Source organism: Pteropus alecto, unplaced genomic scaffold, assembly GCF_000325575.1.
Source record: "Pteropus alecto unplaced genomic scaffold, ASM32557v1 scaffold7, whole genome shotgun sequence".
NCBI classification, from domain to species: Eukaryota; Metazoa; Chordata; class Mammalia; order Chiroptera; family Pteropodidae; genus Pteropus; species Pteropus alecto.
This window is the reverse complement of record NW_006494614.1, coordinates 33,102,261-33,118,950: the sequence shown is the minus strand read 5'-3', so window position 1 is coordinate 33,118,950 and position 16,690 is coordinate 33,102,261. Positions and strand designations below refer to the sequence as shown.

The following is a 16,690-nucleotide window of genomic DNA, read 5'->3' as shown; positions in this document are numbered from 1 at the left end:
CAGGCTGTAACCCCAGCTGCTATTTACTCCCAGCATCAGTGGCTGGGGCCTGTGAGTTCACCTTCTTTCTTCCTCTAAATGGGGCGTCAGTGGCAGGTGTGGCCCTGACATTGTACAGGAATATAATTACCAGAAGGAAAGCAGAATCCCAGCTGAAGGAAGAAAAGCAGGTCAGGAGAGAAAGAGATAGAGAGAATGAATATAAATAAAAAGAGAGAAAATTACATGACACTCCCTTGTCCTCCAAAACAAGAATCTGAGGGACATTTCACCTCTCCAAGCATGACTTCCATCTTTCAGAAGTTTATTCCTTTAAAAGAGAGCAGTGTCAACAAGAAAACACATACTTACTATAAAGGTACATTGCGTGCTCCCATACGTTAGGAAGAAACTCAATGCTTTTACACTACAGCTCAAAGCATTCAGCTTTTAGCACAGACTCAGAGCAGATATTTGAAAGATTCTCTCTACAAAATGTTTTCTCTATTTGCTTTCTTGGTTTGGAAAATATTACAGAGAAATGCTTATAAGCCAAGTAGACTGTCTCATTAGGGGAAACAACTTTTTTATTTCAAGAAAGAAATAAAAAATCATGACTGTGTGGATGGTAGAGCTGAAATGGAATAATGTGCCTTGAAGTACAGGACTAATGCCTTCTCCTACTCTTCAACATGGTTTAATCCTGTTGCACTCAGGTAATGCTTTCCAGATGTTTTCGGGGCTTTGTTTTATAAGGATACTGATTAATGTAAATGATAACCCACAATTTATCACACATAAATTTTAATCAAACCAAAGAGAAGGGAAAACAGAAAGTTTAGTTGGTCAAGTTAGAATGAATGGGATCTCTTGTTTCAATCTAATTTCATTTTCTGAAGAATAAAATATAAGTAACTCATTACTAAAACTGAAAGTGAATTTCATATGTGGTTTATGGAAGTCATTACTTTATTAGTCATACTTTATATTTTTATAGACTTTACAATTTTTAAAATTATATTCAGTATAGTCTTCATTGAAAATCTTTTCATTTGTAAGCTCAAATCACATGGTGCAAATGCCAAGAAGAAGGACAGTGGTCAAAGAGAGATAAAACAGTATCACAGACAGATAGGAAGGCAATGTGGTGCCACAGCAAAAAATCATTAATGTCAAGACATTCTACACAGCTGCTCTGAAATGGTTTTTCTCCCATTTCTGAGGAAATAGACTGAGGTAATATCAATCGTTACAACCAAGTTTATTATGAAGAATGAAAGAATTCAGAATTTTCAAGATGTAACCATGTCTAAAATAAGTGTAAATATAGTTTGACAGCAAACTGGTATTTTTAAAAACAGATGTGTAAATGTTATAGCAAATAGCATCCATTTCCCTTTCTCCAGCATAAGTCAAGTTTTATTTAGGGCTCCATCCTCTCCAACTAACTGACATGGTGAGATCTGATAGTGTCAGGACCCGGAGAAGAGAAGCATACGACCCCAAGTGACTGGCTGGGTGACAATGAGACCAACCAGAGCCATAGAAGCTTCTGGGAAAATGACGTGCAGCAAAGGGTAAAATATGCAAAGGAAGGAGGTTGTTTACAGAATTATGCTATTTTTATTTAGTTTATTTAAATTTTATTTAGTACTAATTTATTTTTATTAAAAAAATTTTAAGGGTGTGCACAATTCAAATGGCAGCAAAAATAATGTAGGTGAAACACCAGGAAAACTTAATTTTAAGGACTGTGGTGTATTGGATTCTTAAAAAGCATTGCTGAGTCTCTTCACTGGAGAAATTTAAAAAGTATAGATAAATCATGACCAATGACACCCAATTCTGTATCCTCAATCCCAACCCCAAAGGCCAATTTCCCTCTGATCTCTCTCCACCTACATACATGTGATGCTCCTGAACCTCAAACTCGACAAGCCCAAATCTGAATTTATAAAAGTTCCCTCTGACTCCCTTATTTCTATGACTAGCTATATAACCTTTGCAGGAAACCAGCCCTAAAAGCATGCTTGATCTCTTACCCTGCACAGGATATCTTGCCACCGAGGCCTCAGGTCCTGTTGATGGCACTGCAATTTCAGCCTCTCTTGTCTTCACCTCCACCGATCCCTCTCCAGTCTACTCCTCATTATCTCTTTGCCAGAACTGTCTTCTGTGGACTTCTTGCCATCCAGAACCTCCTCCTAGCCAATCCAACTAATAAATGCATTTGTCAAATTGACCTCTTAAGGCACAGCTGTCATTCACTTGGCAAACAAATACTGACCACTGTATTAGTTTTCTGCTCTAACTAATTACCAAAACCATAGTGGCTTACAGCAAGATAAATTTATCTTACATTTCAGGAGAGCAGGAGTCACAAATGAGTCTCAATTGACTAAAACCAAGGTGTCAGCAGGGCTGAATTATTTTTTGGAGGCTCTCCTTTTCCTTGCCTTTCCAGCTTCTTGAGATTGCCTGCATTTTTTGGTTTAGGGTCCCTTCATCCATCTTCAAAGCCAGCGACATTGGGCTAAGTCTCTTCACATAGTTATCTTTTTAGTTCTCTCTGCCTCCCTCTTCCACTTAAGGACCCTTATGATTACACTGAGCCCACCTGAATTATCTACGAGACTCTCCCTATTTTAGTCAGCTGATTAGAAACCTTAATTCCATCTGCAACCTTAATTCCCCTTCGTCTACAACCTAGCATATTCACAGGTGCTGGGAACTGGGACACTGACATCTTTGGGGGATCATTATTCTGCTGACCACAACCGCTTGATATAAGACACCAAGACACGCAAAAGTTAAACAAAATGCAGACTTTGCTATCAAGATCATGCTAATCCTTTGAAACTAAATATTAACTGGCTTCCTGTTGCTTAAAGAAGTCTAAAGCCTTCATGATTTCAAAATATTTCTGTAGCATTATCTTATACTACTTTCCTGACACACCCTAATACTGTATTCAAACTGTCTGGAGCACCACATACCTGGGGTTCTCCACACACATTCTCACATAATTTGCTCTACCTAACAGGCCCTCTCCACTCTCCTGTCCAAATTATACTTCATCTTTTAAGGCCCAGCTCCAACGCCACCCACCCTATATATCTCTCTGCTGTCTTTGAATACCCACAATGCCCTGTTTCCCCAAACTGACACATTCAACAATGACATAAAGGAAAAAGTTTAGGCAGAAAAATGGTTTCTAGTGCTGCTCTACAGCTAGCTGTGTGAGCCTGGGCAAGCCAATTAGCATCTCGACCTTGGTTTCATCATCTGTCAAGTGAAAAGGCAGACTAGATTATTTCTAAATTCTTTCCCTGTTCTTAAGCTCTATGAAATTGAGAGGATTCTTAGTCACTTATTTTGATCCAAAGCCACTATCTAATAAAGGCCACCATCATGTCAACTTGATTAATGCACTCCCTTCCTAATCTTCCCTGCCTACAGTCTTGTGCTACTCCCTTTGTCCCCCAAAAGCATCTTTCTAGGTTACTCATCTCCTCAAAACCAGTTAAAGGCTTGTAGGAAATTTAGGACCACCAGGACCCACATGATCAGGGCCCTTACTTCCTCCTTTGGGTTTCCTCACTGACTTTAAGTTCCTTCCTTACATGCTCCTCCATCCCCCAGCTACCTGCTCCCCTCACCTCAGAGCCTTTGGTTTGAATGCCTACTTCCTCTTTCCACCAGATAAGATTCCTGCTTATTCTCCAGGCAACGACCTTCTTGATCTTCCCAAAGGGATTAAGATGTGCTTCCTGTCTGCTTCCACTATGCTGTCATGGCTCTCACCACTATAGTATTGATAACTGTTCATTTGTCAGTATCCTCCACCAGACTCTTAACTTCCACATGGGTGGGGCTGTCAATCTCACCCACCACCTATGGCACAGACTGATAGTTGTTGCCCAAATTCTGTACAGATAGAATTTTTAGGTGCCCAGAGCCATTATTATGTTGGGATCTCCATCACAGCTAAGCCTAACTGCAACATACATGGCCATATCCACAGAATCAGTAATTATCTATTGACTCACCAAAATAGCTCACCTCTTCTATTGGATTATAATCTCTTTGCCACTAGGTGTATTGTCATGTATTTCTGCAGGATCTATGCTCCTTAGCAGAGGGTGGCACAGTGAAGTCCTCAACAGTGAGTGAGTGTGAAAGATCAATGAATTAATGACCAGTGTGACCACTGAAGCAGACAAGCTCTGTCCAACCTAACTGGCCTACTTCCACCTGGGCTCAATGTTGTGATCAACCAAAATACAGTTAAAAAAGCGTGTCAGTTTCCACTATTATTTTATCATGGACCAGCTGGGTGCCTAGACAATGGAGTCTATGCTATTATTTCCTTGGGCACCGTGCCACCAGTGTGGTCTACAACGGGCATATTCTACCTGAATGCTCTACGAGGGAATATGCAAATAGGCAAGGCCCTTTAAAATAACAGCATGTGTCACCTCTGCTCCTGGGCAGGTGGGATGCCTAGCAATTTGTATGGTCTTCAGGCTGCTGCGCTCTACTCCTGGAAGGCGCGGGGGTGGGGTGATGGCAACATGAGCAGGGTAGCCACTCTCCAGAATCCCCCACCCAGGTGAACTCCCCATTTGTGAAATATTATGTATCCTCAGTCTTTCAAGGTACGCTCACCTTCAACAGCCACTAGCACACATTACTGAACTGATTATACTTGAAAGGTACATATTTGGAGAGACATACATGCAAATAATTACTAGATATCTACTACATGCCAGACAGTATATAGGTGGTACCAAGGATAGAGATATAAACATGGCAGACACTGAACAAAGACAAAAGGAAAGCACTACTCATTCTCCCAGTAAGAATGAGAACTGGGGCAGACAAAGGTTAGGTATCAAAACCAAGGTTATATAAGTAAGAAGGGATGGGACCATTTAAGTCAAAAGGATCAAAGGTTCTAGGGTGTGAGTGTTTGACCCATGAAAACAGGGCTTTTTCTGCTATTAAGTTTGCTTTGCTTTGGTGTTTTTGTTTTTGGTGGGGAGCACTGATGAGGAAGCAACCAAACACAGCTTGTGTAGAGTGGAGATGGGATTGGACAAGGCACATTGGAGAAATGAAGTCCATGGTGTGTTCAGAGTCAAAAATACAGGCGATAAAGTGGCAGGAAATGAAGCTGAATCAAAGATGGCCCTGAAGAGGGAGTAAATGAACTTTTTAGGGTGGAGAAAAATGATCCTAGTAACATGTCAGAAGACCACTGTGACAACAGAGTAGGGACGAGAACACAGGGGTGACAGAAAGGAGCCAGTGAAAAAATATAGTCATCCAGGAAGGGATGGATGTGCTTCAAGGAACAGAAAATGGAAAAGGAAGGGACAGCAGAGAGGGACAGAGAGGAGCCTCACTGACTGACAGCTGGGATGTGGTTGAGGAGCGAGAGAAGAACCAAAGAACTGCTGCCAGCTTGATGGTTTTGGCAAACTGGTGGATGGTGGTGCTTCTGGCCATGGCCAACGGGAGAAAGGTTTGTAGGGCATCCAGGTGAACCTCACAGATGAGAAGTTATGAGTTTGGAGCTCAAAGGGAAAAAAGTGGAATTGAAATAAATATCTGAAATGGACAATTGGTAGGTGGGTGCATACTTGAAACCATGGGCAAGTAGAAATCAGCCTTCCAGCAATACTTTGCATACTATTTGACTAAATTTTTAATTGTGAGAAGCCCTTTAAAATATGCCAGTCTCATTTCTCAAAATGAGAAACTCAAGGATGAAGCTCCATACACCAGGGCTGAATGAAAAGCACCTATCTCACAGTGTACTCTAAGCCATCTTCCTTTGGGGGCACTGAGCCTATCCCAAACCTATCACTCCTCGCAAAGTAAACAAAAAGAAGCTGCTCTGAAAATGAAGCAAGCATGGTATTTACAGCAATCTCCTGGGGATATAGAAGTTCTGAGATACTATCTTGTCAGGGCTCTTGGAGAAGCTCCCACCTGTTTCACAGGGCAATCACCTTCTTGGTTGAAGCATAGTTGTAGAGAAGACAACCAATGGCTAAGGCAGATAGATCATGGACATCAAGATCCTATGCATGCCTCTAGCAGGTTCCTTGAAGACTGGGCTTAAAGAGACTGAGCTCTACTCCAATCATATTTCTAACATTAAATCAGACTATAATTGCAAAAAGCTGAGAGACCAATGTTTAAGAGACCTTTAAGCAACATTTTCTGCTATATGCAGCTACTTATAACTCTTATCTGATTGCAGTCTCTTAACTGATGTGATTACTTGAATACTTAAAAAAAAATTATGCTCTCCAAGCTCAATTACACAAAATATACAAAGGCAGTGTTATAGTCTCAGCTGAATTAAAAGAGGGTAGAGAAACAAAATTAACAAAGTTATGTAACACCCCAAAAAAGATATCTTAAAAGATTTAAATTCAAACCTGTGTAATGTAAATAAGGCATGTGACATGAAAACACATTTCTTTTTTAAAACTAAATCTAAATACCCACATTTTATAAATGTTGTTTGGGTGTGGGGGTGTTAAAAAAAAAAAAAGCCTGCTATGATATGGCATTTTTAAAAGCAAACAATCTAGTAGTCATTTATTCACCTCTTCTACAGCATGTGTCTAATGTCAACGGTTGTTTTATCACCTGATTACGTTCCATGTTAACATATAAGCCATTCTGTGATTTTGTGATTCTCTCATTTTAGTAATTATGGTACTCGCTGCCATCATAATGTTGTCAGAATTTCTTCATTTTCTTTCTGGGTGCGGTCAGGAGGTCAAAGAGTCTAATAATTTCGAGAGAACTCAAGGTGATGGAAAGTGTGTCTACCCTCAGCCTGAACAAGTGGCCCTTAACAGGGTCTATGTCAGAATGACCTAGTAGATGCTTTCAAAATACACACGACTTTCACCTACACCCAAGGGAAATTAGACAATATGCGGAGAGAGGCTCCCTAGAGGGTTTGGGTGCCTTTCCCTCCCAGTTCACATCTCTCAGGTCTTATACACCTTGTAAATCAAACCAAGGTGGAGCTGAGGCCAGATAAGGAAACTGATGCTGGACATCTTTGGCTAGTCACACTAGTCCAGCCAATTAGCAACTGGGCTTTTGAACACTGATTTCTCATACTGATCATTATACAGAGCTCTTCTGTGTTTGCACTTCTGATTACACCAAAAAGAGAAGGCCTAAGTGCAGAATATCTAAAAAAGGAGGCAGGAAAGAAACAAAAGATTACCTTCTTTCAAGGATGGATCATAAATGTTATTCCCTTATTAATTTACTTTGTTTAAACATTTGTTTAGTTACTGTCAAAATTTCTATGTGGGATACACTGTCATCCTCCCAGAATAGATGATGAATAAGAAACTCAACTTTGTTTCCTCTAGTTCTGTATCAAGAGCTGCAAATGCAAAGATTACTATTTAGGTCTAAGATGGCTACAATGTGCTTTTAGCCACCCTGTTATGCACACAGCTGTATGCACACTGTAGCCATCTTGCTTCGGTTTGAATCCTGATTCTACCACCTATCTACTGGCTATGGAACCTTGAACAGGTCACTTAATCTTTCTGTGCCTTAGTTTCCTCATCAGCAAAATTGGGGTACCTATGTCAGGGGGTTTTGTGAGGCCAAAGTGAATTAATATACACACAGCACTTTAGAAAAGTGCCTGATACGTGATCCTGAGCAGCTATATTCATTATCTACAGATCAGCCTCATTTTTTTTTTTTTTTTTGATAAATTGCAAAGTATTCCACTGGCCCAACTATAGTATAATTTATTCTTCTTAAGGACATTTACTCCATTGATTCTTCCAATCTTTTGCTATTATAAACAATGTTTCAGTGAATAGCCTATAAAATAGAGGGATCTTTTTACAATGATCATCAAATTAAAACAGTCCCTTATTTAACTTTCATGTATAACACTAATGATATGAATATCTCTAAGGTAGGCACAGGTATTATCACCTCCAAATTCTATACAGAAGTCTGAAAAGAGGTGGAATGACTTACTGCCAGAGCCAACATAGTCATAAGTGGCAGAGCTGAAATGCTATCCAGATGTATGGCTGCTAACCTGAAAGGCATCATCTTCAATCTACTTCCTACAGTTTTGCTTATGTAAAAAACGTAGTAGGTGCTCTTATAAATTCACCTCAGATCCACAGTAGAGACAATAATTCAGAAGATATGTAAGAAGGAAATTAAAATTTTCAGAGGTGTTTATCAGCTCACATATAGTGCAAATGGAAGTGTCAACAACTTCTGTAAATGCTAAAGTAATTTATTTCTTCTGCCAAAGACTGAAGCAGAGGTACCCTGAATACTACCCCTAGGGACATACACCACACTGCCAAACTCCCAGGGAAGTGAATGAATAATTATTGAATTTGGGAAAGAAAAATTCATAACAATGGCTTTGTAGTAGCATTTGCTGTGCCAAGACAAAGGGGCACCGGTACTCTGTGGTTCAGAATAACTCAAATAAAAACCCGAGTGGCCAATTCTCCAGCATGGCTTTAATTAGGTCTGTTTAGTATGGGGTTGTGTAAGATTTGTTCTGACAGAGTGAAACTGTTGACAATAGAGAAAGGAAAGGGCAAAGGTAGAACTTAACAGAGATGGAATCTGTAAACTAGCATTTGCTAACAGAAGGGTGGCTAAACTAGCATAAGGATTATAGTTAGAAACTGCAGGTATATTTCAAGAAAAATGGTTATTCTAACTAGAGGACACAGAGCAGTACCAGCACTAAAAATCTTAAAACAAACTGAGATCCTAACTCCCAGTCAGCAAGAAGACAAAAGTCTAACATAAGATATAAGAAATACTAAGACATTACACACAACTGTACTTCAAACAGAACTAGCAGAGGAGAAGGAGAAAATGTGGGAATTTCACTTTTCTGAACATTCACCAAGCATCAATATTTTAAATCCAGAAACCCCACAATTCTAAAAGCAAATGCCTACAAGTCAAATAAAAATGTTCCCATGGAGGAAACATGCTAGTGGGAGCCCAGTGGGAACCAAACAGTTTGGTAATGATAACATTTGTGGGTTGAAATCAGGGTTGTGGGTGTGGGTGCATGGATGGGGGTTTCTATTACAGAAACTCAAAATTAGGTCGTTACCTTCCTAAACAATTCTCTTTGCTAGGCCAAAATATCTCCAGCAGTTATGTTTAACATCTCAAAGCAGGGGTCCCCAAACCCCAGGCCACGGACCAATCAGTGGCTGGCTAGGAACCAGGCCGCACAGCAGAAGGTGAGCAGGGGCTAGTGTGTGAAGCTTCATCTGTAATTGTAAGCCACTCCCCAGGACTAGCATCACTGCCTCAGTTTCCCCTCAGATCATCAGGAATTAGATTCTCATAGGAGCACTGGTCCTTGGAGCCAAAAAGGTTGAGGACCGCTGTTTTATAGATAAAACTTTCATTTCCATCACTGATTCTGACATCTACCTTTCTAAGACTTAAATGATTTCAACATTCATTCTCTATCCCTAAGTCAAACAAAAACAAAGGACTTGCTCTTGGCCAAAATGAAAATAAAAAATGTTAGTTCTGAAAAAGACTTGGAAATAACCTTAGTTCAACCTTTCATTTTTAAAGAAAGGAGACCAGTACCCAAAGTTGATTTTCTTATGGTTGGTGGAAAGTTAGGACAAGAAACCATGGCAGCTAGGTTCTATACAAGGGAAAGGAACTCTATCTTAGACAACTATGCCTTCCAATTTTTTCAAATTACTTCAGCTATGATAAACAAAGAAATATGCGTATGCTTTACTATAATCCTGTATCATGAGGCATTTATTTTAATATCTATTATGTGAGCTGAAGTAACCCAGCTGATGGAAGGTGCCCAGAAGCTTTGGTTCTTACTCCAGGATCTGTCAGATACTGACTGCATAAGGTGTAGCAATACTGGAATCTTCCTTTTCTCATCATTGATACTTCATAAAAAGGTGGGAAGCATCCTGATTTCAGTAATTTTAAAATGTGGAAAAGTGCTCGTAGTGACTTTAAGATGCCATTGATTACAAGCTGCATCTCTACTCAGATAGTTAAAATATGAAAAACTGTCTGAAAATGGATGAAATGTGGTAGAAACATGTACCTGCAGAAGGGCAACAACAAAAGGCAGCCACGACAGACTGGCTGCAAAGAGGAAGAATTGAGACTAAAGGGGAAAAAATGGTTCGTGTGGATATGTAACTGGACTGTCAGGATATGTCCACTTGATTTCAAAGCTTCCTCCTTCTCTCTTTATGATACCATGTTCCTTCTATCACCCAGTCTTAAGAGTATCTTTCCTCTTATTGGCCCTTGAATCCAATTGATTTCCAAGTTACATAGATCTTACCCTAGCAACAAGCTGGTACAATTAACTTTCTCTCCAGTCTGTGCTCATGGCTGTGGCTACAGCTGGGGCTTTATCACAGACCTGGTTTCCTCTAACAACCTCTCAGCCAATCTTCACACTTCCAGCCTCTGTTCACGCCAATCTATCCTACACACCCTGACAAAACTCATTCTTAGAGCACAGCATTCATAATGCATGCTTTCTAGTTCAAAAGCTTCAGTGGTACTCTGTTACCAAACACTTCAGGAGAGAGAGCAGGCTAGGAGGTCCAACCACCTGGGCTGCAATGGTTTGTGATCTTGGGCAAGTGTCTATACTTCTCTGAGCTTCCCATTTCTTCGCCTGTAAAGAGGGACTGCTCATAGTATCAATTAATAGTAACTGAAATAAATCCATGTAAAGTGCTCTCAATGTAGAGTTTTACATACAATATACAAGTTGGCTATTATTATTAACATCAACATCTTGCCTTTCAAACCTTTTCTTCCACTTCTCTCCAACAGCTTTAGCCAACTGGGTTACTTGTTTTTTGACAAATAATTCTATAGTTCTTTGCTCTCCAAACTCCGTCTCATAGAATGCTTGTCTTCCTATCTCTGCACATCAGATTCCTCTATGAAATGTAAGCCTAAATTCAAATGCTGGTTCAATTCTATTTAGTTTAATCCAATCATCGCTTTAGTACTGACATCCTTGGGGAGGCCATTACAGCCAACACTGGCTCACTTTCCCCATGTCCACACAGGCCCTCCCTGAAGATGTAGTAGCAAGCAGGCAGGTGAGGTGAGATTTAAATCCACTTCCTCTGTTCTGGGATGGGCCTCCAGGTTATCAGATTTCCACTGTTCTAGTTATTACTTCAAGTAAACAAAGTCTCAGTCAATCTCAGTCAATCGCCTCAAGGCCAAGGACTTTCTTTAGAGAGCAGAGGGAAGGGAAGTTCCCACATGAGAATGTGGTAACAGGAAGATCCAAACTGTTGCTGGCAGTCATCTTGCAAAATCAGCCTATGGACATAAACCACATCTGAGAGGACTTCAGAGAAACAAGCAAAAGTTCTGCCATCAGGACTTTTTGGTCCCGTGGTCATTTAAGCCCATGTGTCCTAGGTTTTCTATATCTTGTACCAAAAGCATCCTAATCAATTCAACGGTGCTAGGTACTGATATGTCTAACATGGACAGCTCTGCCACTTTCTCAGCTATAGTTAGACAAGATCCAAGAAAATCTGCTTCTGACACTCTTTTAGACCAAGGTAGAGATTAAATATGGGTGTAAAAGGATTAATGTGTAAGTTAATTCAGGAAGTCCTTTGGAGTCAGGAACTGTGTCATTTGTAAGTTAATTCAGGAAACCCTTTGGAGTCAGGAACTGTGTCATTCAACTTTGCATACAACCTCTCCCCCATATCTATCTATCTACCTACCTATCTATCTATCCATCCATCCATCCTTTTCTCCCCACTACCACAACACACTCTCAACTGACAAGTCAATGAATTAATAAAAAAGAATAAGTCAAATATGGGCTAAAAGGAAGGGAATAGATTTTAAGCAAATTTGAAGATGACAAATTGTTAATCCTGGATGGTTTGAAGATGGATCTTTAAACATGAGGTTAGATTTTTAAGTTACAGAGTAACAGAGTTACATAAATGGCACATAGCCCATTGAACCAATCCCAGCAGTGTAAGAATAGACAAAGGAGCAGGTATAAGAGACAGAGCCACGTGAATTTGGAAAAATCACTTGGCACTTCTAGCCTTAGTTCTCGATCTTAAAATAAGTAAATAAATAAAAGAAGTAGGGATAACACTTCTCATAGGATGGCATAAGAATTATGTATGGAAAACAACTGTTTACAGGAAGGTACATCAATAATACTTGAAACTGAATGCACACAAAGACTTAGTTATGGATAACTGATGGAAAGATTATCCCATCAAGAACAGAAGAGTTGGTAGGCAACAGAAGAATTCAAAATAATTACAAACATGTTAGAGAGGAGGAAAGAAATGGCTGAATAAGAAAGAAGTAAAACCATCACTCACTCTCTACCGTCAACTTAGGCATTAAAGTTACCCTAAAGAAAGGTAACCAGGTTTACCTTGATATATATAATTCAAGTGGGAAATAAGATACCCAAGGATTGATATATTTACCTATAGCAGCAGCAGGTCAACCAATAATTATGTTGAGAGCAAATGAGAAAGTAGTGGAAAAAAAAAAAAAATCCGTGAAAGATCTTTATGAACATCAAACATCCAAAAATTAAGATTTCCAACCAGGGAACAAAAGACTCTGCTGATCCCAGGGAATGAGATAACTTAGCTCATTTTCAAAAGTGACTTCATAGGGATACCAGAATTAGTATTTGTGAAAACCTAGTTTCAAATATTTTCCCAGTTTTTGAGACTCTGGAGTTTCATTCTTGGCCACATCCCCTAAACCTCACTTCCCCTTCCCCAAGAAGAAAAAATCAGTGAAGGAGGAAACATTTGGCAAACACGCTGGGCTCTTTCATTTGTATCATCTCTTGAAATCCATATAACAATTCTGCAACATGAAATCTCCATTAGAAACAGACAAGGGAATTGAGTCAACCGGATGAGGGCAGTGTCTGAAGTCATGAAGTAGTTTTCTTGAAAAATCTGACAAATTTTAATAGGCTTTCTACTTTCACTTTACAGCAAAGTTCTACTCTATATTCTGTAAAATTAGTCATCTGTAACCATCAATAACATTTTTCCTTTTGTCTTCAGTTAAAAATGGAAGAGATAGGAAAATGCAAAAAGAGAAACACTACAGAAAAGTTCCTGGCAATGAGAAGCTATAATCTGGGGTAGGAATCTAAAAGGGACATGAGTGACATTTCTCTTTCAAGTGCGAAGCTTCCTGGAGAATTCCAAGCAGTGTCTAAGCTGACCAAAACAAACAAGCAAACAAACAAACAAAAACACGAACAAACAAACAAAAAGTGATACACTTGTTTCCTAACCGCAGATGGAAAGTAGAGGTGTTTTGTCCAACAGCCAACGAATGCAAAATCGGCTGTGTCTGTATGTGTAGATTCTGCAGCAAATGTTGTTGGCTGAGATGTGCAAGCAAAACAAGTCCAAACCAAGACGTTATCTACCAAGTGGCTAGGGGAACAAGTTACAAAACCTAACAAGCACCATCAGCTCTTCCGTGCAAACCTAAAAAAGCACTTCGTACCGCGATCCCGCTATTAAAGAATTAAGGCTGCTTGTTCCGCACAATTCCCCGGCCCAACTTATAAGACATGCACTGGATTCATCCATACGGGATTCCCCACCCCAAAGTTGGCCAAAAGCATTCTTTAAATTTGCAATCAAGAAGCTGGGAGATATGGGCTTAACTACAATCGTGAGGTGAGGGAACCACCAAACTTAAAGTGCAAGAGCAAGGCATGTTTGCAAGACAGTTTCAAAGTACTCTTGCTCCAGGCATGACTCCCTCCACCCCAAGGCAGGAGGATGGAGTCGCGATGAGGATGAATCTTATTGACGTGAAAACTGTAAAAGGACACTTTTCCTTACAACTCGTACCAGACGCGACCCTAGTGCTTTCCCAGGGCCAGTGCAGCTCCCGCGCCGCGCGCTCCCCTCCTCGCCCGCCGCTCCCGCGCCCGGACTCCTTACAGGGCCGCCCGATCGCTCTCGAGGCCCCGCCCCCTTGCTTTCGTACCGGCCTCATCACTCCGGAGCCCCGCGGGCTGCAGTTATCTGGTTTTAATAAAAACCGGAGTGGTCCATGGCTAGCAAGCTTCCCTCCGGGGAACAGAAGCAGGCCGGATGGTCCCCGCACCGCCAGCTCAGGGCGGGCGAAGTCGGGCGCGCCCTGGCTCACGGTGGCGACCTGACCCGCGACCCCCGAGGCTCTCCGAACTCACCTAGGTTTTGTTTTCCCCAAAGAAAGAACTGTCTCTCTCAAAGGGCGCCTCCCTGGACTTCCCACTCACGAGTTCATCCCGACCCGGCGGGCGGACCTGAACACACACACATCCATCTATTCTGCTTCTGGTCTGGGCGCAGTGTATGCTCACACGGCGCCTGTCAGCTTGCAAAACTGCCTGCTTGCTGTTTCCAACACGCCGAACAGGTGAGCCAGCATCGCGGTGGAAACTCTCGGGGCGTTCAGCCTCGGCGGCGAAGCGATCCACCTCGCTCCCGCACAGCTATCCCCGCGCTCGCAGCCCGTGCCTGGGGAGCCGGGTTGGGGCCCTCGGAGCCCGCGGAGCTGTCGCCCACGGGCCGTCCGGGTTCCTCCGCCATGCGGGCAGAACGCGGGCCGCGCCGGCAGCTATCCCTTGACACAAGGTTCCGGACCTATAGGCGGTTCTCAGCCTTCCCGTCCCGGCCGCGCGCTCGCACGGGTGTCATGGCTGAGCGGCGAACCCAGGCGAAGTTTCCAGGAACTGACGGCTTACCTCTTAGCAGCAGCGTTGAGTGGCGGCGAGGCGGCGACAAGAGCGCCTGTGGCCAGCCCGAACCGAGGAGGATGTGAGAGGGAGGCACCAGGGGCCAGGAACGAAGCCGATGGGAAGAGGAAGGCGCCGGGTATCTATCTACAATCAGAACGTGGGCTGACTGTGACGTCACAATGGCGCGGCCAGCCAATCGGGGTTCCGAGGCTGAATCAAGCGCTATGATGTCATGCGGCCCCGGAGCCAATCGCGAGACAATAGAACTTTCGTGATTGTAAATTCCAGAATTCGGTGCCTTGGGGAGCCGAGGCCGGGGTTGGTCCCCTCCGGTTCACGTGTCTCTGGGCAATTTTATCCCCTTTCTTCCTAATAAGCCTGCGTGGAACACAGAGCCTGCGCAATAGCAGCAGTGAAGTTCCCGATGCCCTGAACTCTGATTCTCTTAATGCCAGGCGTGCCATGGTTGTGTGGCCGTGTTGGGACGGCAGAAGCCCGCTCTCGTAGCTGGCTTCTCTACAGTTCTGAAAGGGATCTTGTTCGCCCTGATTTTAACTAATAGGGTTTAATGCCATCGGAGACCACCAAGTCTGCAGTTGAGCAAGATAAGGTAACAACGAAAAAACTGCTCAGAACTGATGTTATACCTCAACTTCCTTGTGATTTACCGTGATTTTTCTTAGGGATTTTGATTTTTCCTTAGAAGTAGCTACCAACTCCATTTCTACTCTAGAAACTATTCCAAAGGCTTGTTAAAGGAGGAAAGGTGGTGGTTAAGTGACGTCTTTTCAGCTAAACAAATTTAAGCACTTAAGACGAAATGCTTTGTGCTCAGGGCACAAATAGAAGATCCTTGCTGTTTTTCATTAATATTTGGATAATTTAAGGCTGCCATCATCCTAGTATCCTACGCTTTCCCTATATCAAGCCCCACAAATTAACCCTTTCTCCTTGTGCCCTCTTGCTATATTTCTACTACTTTGTGTCCTTCCACCCAACATAGTCAACCATTTAATGTAGGCAAATTTATTTTACATATTTACAATGTAATGTTTATTATGTGCCAGCTGTGTTCCAGGCATTGGGCCATTGCAGTAGGAACACAGGTGTACAAACTATATTTTACGTATTTACAATGTAATGTTTATTATGTGCCAGCTGTGTTCCAGGCATTGGGCCATTGCAGTAGGAACACAGGTGTACAAACTATATACAAAGTAGGTAATATAAACATACACAAATAATTGAGATTTTTAGCAGTCAATTGCTGTTCAACTCCACAAACACTGAATGACTTCAGTTTGTCAGATACTATACTGGTGTTAGGAATAAAAAAACTTCAAGGAACTCCTCCCCTGTAAAATGACAGTCAGGAAACAAGTACAATGAAGAGTGGTAAAAGCTACAACGGAAGCCAGGATACACAGATTAACAGGTGAAAAACATATTAGAAGCATTAGAGTTTGGCAAATGTATCTTTACTCTTCTGCCAGTAGTCCAAGGCCAGAGCTGATTCATCTCTTTGTCACCCTGTCCAAGTTCTGTTTTTCCAAGTCTTAAAAGTTTCAAACTTAACTTGTTACTCCAAAAATTTCAAGATTAAGTCACACTCAATTTTTTTTGTGTGTGCTCATCGATCAAAATGTATTAAGCCCATATTACCAAAATACCTACATTTTAAATTATGGATTTATATAACAAGTCATACATAAAATTTTAAATGTTTTTCTTATTTTAAGATAAAAGTAAATACAAAATTCTAATACTTTATTCCTATCTTCCAAAAGATACCTTTTCACATTCCCTTTGACAGGTAGCTCTTAGTTAATTAGTATATCTTGGTTTCCATTATAGCATTTTCCATTCTAAACTGTA

General features: G+C 41.4%; 1 protein-coding gene across 2 annotated transcripts in view; it reads right to left on the bottom strand.

Annotated features, from left to right (window-relative positions):
* ELOVL5 (ELOVL fatty acid elongase 5) overlaps positions 1-15,041 on the bottom strand; it is a 68,373-nt gene extending 53,332 nt beyond the window's left edge. Inside the window, exon 1 of one of the 2 annotated variants that reach the window (XM_015600608.2) lies at positions 14,822-15,041. The gene's annotated coding sequence lies outside the window, so the exon portion shown is untranslated. The remainder of the gene's footprint in view (positions 1-14,821) is intronic. The other variant, XM_006926434.3, reaches the window with a different exon arrangement.
* Between the last annotated feature and the right edge of the window lie 1,649 nt (positions 15,042-16,690).